The sequence below is a fragment of the Alexandromys fortis genome, unplaced genomic scaffold, assembly GCF_014885135.2.
Source record: "Alexandromys fortis isolate MF-2015 unplaced genomic scaffold, M_Fortis_MF-2015_v1.1 scaffold_82, whole genome shotgun sequence".
NCBI classification, from domain to species: domain Eukaryota; kingdom Metazoa; phylum Chordata; class Mammalia; order Rodentia; family Cricetidae; genus Alexandromys; species Alexandromys fortis.
In genome coordinates, this window is record NW_026067963.1 from 881,079 (window position 1) to 885,066 (window position 3,988).

A 3,988-nucleotide genomic window follows, 5' to 3' on the forward strand; every position below is an offset into this window, starting at 1 on the left:
CAAAACCCAGTGGCATTGTCCTTGGCTTCTCAGCAGCCCTCATTGTCCGCCATATTCAGAGAGTCCGGTTTTATCCCATGCTTTTTCAGTCGCAGTCCAGCTGGCCTTGGTGAGCTCACAATAGATCAGCCCCACTGTCTCTTCTGGCTATGGAGCTTCATTCCTTGGTAAAGTCCACTTTTATAGTATTATCTTAAATCTTATTATGTAAATTGACCATAGGGTAAATTGACCATAGGTAAAAATACATGTTAAATTGACTTGAAAAAGCCCAAATGTGTGAGGGATTGAGCTCTTCATAATTGTCTTCTTCTGTGCAAATAACTGGATTCCAGTTTACTAAATGGATGTGCTAATGCTTTACTTTAATAGAGTAACTTCATGTATTTAAAAGAAACCCATTCTTTTTAACTACTTTAAACAGTTACCCTGGCTTCCCTTGTACACTACACTTCAAACTCTTAAAGAGCTATCCAGCCCTTAAAGTTTATCTGCATTAGCAAGTTTGCATTGTCTTGAAAACTGACTTCTTAACTTCATTTGAATGAATTATGGCTGAGAATATTAAAAAAATCTTTGTCTTCCTTAGGCATCTTGATAACTTGCAAGTTGTACAGTTCTGGTTCAATATCTTTTCTTTCCTCCAATTCCTGTCGCTGTTTCAAAATTAGGTGAACGGCTGGGTAACTCCTTTCATAAATCAAATAGCATTCTTCCTGTGGTTTCAATGGGGTAAGTCAAGCTTCGGAAACCAGCACGGATACTCAGAGTAACACTGCTCCAGGGACCCCAAGGAATGAAAGACTTGATGAAATTGGTCTCTATAAGTCACATCCCCACTCAGCATAATCGCAAGCTCTGCTGTGGTTGCAAACAATGAAACGCTTGAATCTTAAATCAGCCCTTCAATTACAGGAGCTGTCAGTCCTCCCCTTGGCGGGTTTTTTTTTTCTGTCCCTGCAAAATCCCAGTTGCTTTTGCTAGAGTTTTCAAATTCTTGCCCCCAAATTTCCCAGAGAACAGAAACTTCTTGTGAAACAGTGACTGTGGGCAAAAACTGAAAGAAGGGAAGATTTCCCTCAAAATATAATCAACTATTCCTTCCCTCCTAAGACTTTCTCCATAGAGATTCAAACATTCTAAAATCACTCCCATTTTTTTATAAAAAGACACATATATAGATCTTCATCTTGATTTCTATTTCCTAACCAAATTTCTAGAGTTATCTATATACACATATTACCGAGAATAGAATCCAGGATGTCTCATGCTTTAATGGGTTCTCTACCACTGAGCTGTGTACCAGCCCTTCTTTCGTTTTTCTTCATTAGGTAATTTTGGGTCCTTTTTCCATTGCTTTATTCAAACAACATTTGCTAAGATTATCAATAATATCAATGATAAATGCAAAGGACTTTTCTGGTTTTTTTTTTTTTTAACGCTTCACGAATTTGCACGTTATCCTTGTGCAGGGGCCGTGCTACTCTTCTCTGTATCGTTCCAATTTTAGTATATGTGCCTCTGAAGCGAGCACATGGACCTTCTGTCTTCATGTGCCACAGGATGTGTGCTGACTTTAGAGGACAATCTGAAGGAGTTGGTTCTCTCCCTCTACCACATAGTTCCCGAGAATGGAATGTCAGTCTTGGCAGTGAGAACCTTTACCCGCTGAGCCATTCTGTCTACCCCCCCCATTTTATTCTTTTGTTTTCCTGGCCTCTGGATCATATAGTCTGAGGCATTTTTGTGTTTTTTCCCTTCAGCTGCTTCTCTTTAATAATCTGTAGATAATTCTGGTGTACCAACCATTAAGTGCTGGCAATGAAATCCTGGGAATAAACTTTGAGAATCATCTCGGGACTCTCCACCTTCAGATCTGAATACTTGGCCTCTCCTTTAAAATTTCATCCACTTCCTATCTCAGATGGCATGGCCTCTTGCCAAGCAATCTCCATCCTTCCTATAATGACCTCAGCTAGTTTCCCCATGTGTTCTGTCCCCTTCTAAGATGTTCTCCACAAAGAAAGAAGTCCTTTAAATATGCAAAGGGGACTGTGCAACCCTGACATCTTTGCATCAGCTTTTCCAGGGTTGCTATGGCATGGTATTAAAGACCTCCAAAGGGCTCCCAAGGTCTAATCTGCATTCACTGCCTGCTGAATATGCACTCATTTATACTCATCAGATTCCAAAATTTAGCCTCTGACATCCACATGCATGCCACACTCAAGCATACTCACATCTCAAACACACTTAGACACACACACACACACACAAATACACAGTAAGTCAAAATAAAGTTGTAGGATCTCCTCTTGGTGCCTACAAAAAAGGGTCTCAATATACTCCTAAACAAATGAATGAAAATTATTAAAGGCATAGATGGGAAACTGGCAGAATTTGGCTCTGTTCTCTTCCTTGAAATCAGAAGGAAGTACGTGGAAAGCTCAGTAAAATAAGGTTCTACTCACTCAAGCACTCCTCCAAACTAATTCCAAAAAGATGTTCCAAAATTGTGTGAAGTTAATTATGAGAAGAAAAAAAGCAGGTCAAGATGTTCATGCCTTAAGATTGCTAGCTACCTTGGTTGTTTTTCTTAGGTCCCTGTCTAGAAGATCCTGATCTGACTCTATACCAAGGCTCTTGCATAGGATGAACCTTAGATGTTGACCCCACAGTATGTGTCTTCCCATCTAGACATTAACCCTCTCACCCAAATTTTTCTGATCTGGGAGTAAGCTTTTCCTAGATCTATTTCAATGACAGTAACACTGACCCTATACATAATTCCAGCTCATGACCATAGTGCATCTGTTTTGGGGTAGTACAGAGATGGCTGTCAAGGTTTGGGTTTGCACTAGGGGTTATCCACAGGCACATTCCGGTTCTCCTACAAGAGAGGACTGAGATCAAGGTAGATGCAAAGGGGTCAAGAGCTCCCATGTGTATCAGCTGAATGAAAGACAATAGAGCTAAAGCTGTACAGATGTCCAGCAGGTCATTAATTAGTTATTTATTCCTATAATAAAACTGATTTCTACCTCTCTCCATCTGCTCCAACATCAACCAGGACACTCTTCATGTCCCCTCCTGTCCTCAACATTTACAATGTGACTTATATCTCTCCCCCTCCCTTTCTCCCTTCCTCTCTCCCTCCCTCACTCTCTCACTGTCTCTGTTTCCCTCCCTCCATCTCTCTCTTTGCCTCTCTCTCTCTCTCTCTCTCTCTCTCTCTCTTTCTCTCTCTCTCTTTCTCTGTCTCTCTTGTTCTCTCTCTCTTCTGTATACAAAGTGTCTGGTAAGGTTTTGGAATCCTTCAGTCTTTGCGCTTGCTGGGACCCCTCTTTCTACAAAGCTATTTACCAACTTGTGTGGAACAACTCACACGCAGTCCATCCCCATGCTTTCCCTCTACTGTTCTCTTCCCCAGCTACAGCTGTGTCCTCTCAGTTTCCCAGAAGAGTGTCCAAATTTGGAGGCCCCACCTATCTATCTCATTAAGTCTCAATGAGATTGCTCAAAGAATATTTAACTGCTCTTTTCTCTGAATTTCCATGGCAGAAATGTCAAGCAATTTCACTTATGGGCCACACGATCAGAAATTAACTGTATGGGCCCCATTAATTTTTTATAACTGGGGCAAGAACTCGCCTTTTTAGCTATTCAGAAATATAGATTTAAAAGCAGTCTCAAGAAAAGTCAACTTTATTTAGACGTAAGTACTGACCTAGCCTTAGCATTAATCATTAATCACTTTTCTGTCAAGTGAATGAGCACTGGCATTTAGCAAATTGAACAATCTTTCCAAGTAACAAGATGTGTTCTGTCAAGATACAGTTGAATTCCAACTCCAGATTTTCCTCATTACATGATGCTTTTTCATTTCTTTTGCAATAGTCCCATTAAAGAAAAGGTCCTTTCACAGAGATGATCAGAAACATTGTCTAGAACCCATGACCTATCTAGCTACAGGTTTTTGACCTGAAAA

The 3,988-nt window shown here is 40.4% G+C and overlaps 1 non-coding gene across 1 annotated transcript; it reads right to left on the reverse strand.

Moving 5' to 3' along the window:
• Window positions 1-1,427: 1,427 nt before the first annotated feature.
• LOC126508473 (U6 spliceosomal RNA) lies at window positions 1,428-1,534 on the reverse strand. Its single transcript, XR_007593839.1, has one exon. It is a non-coding gene; the product is annotated as a U6 spliceosomal RNA (small nuclear RNA).
• Window positions 1,535-3,988: the final 2,454 nt, after the last annotated feature.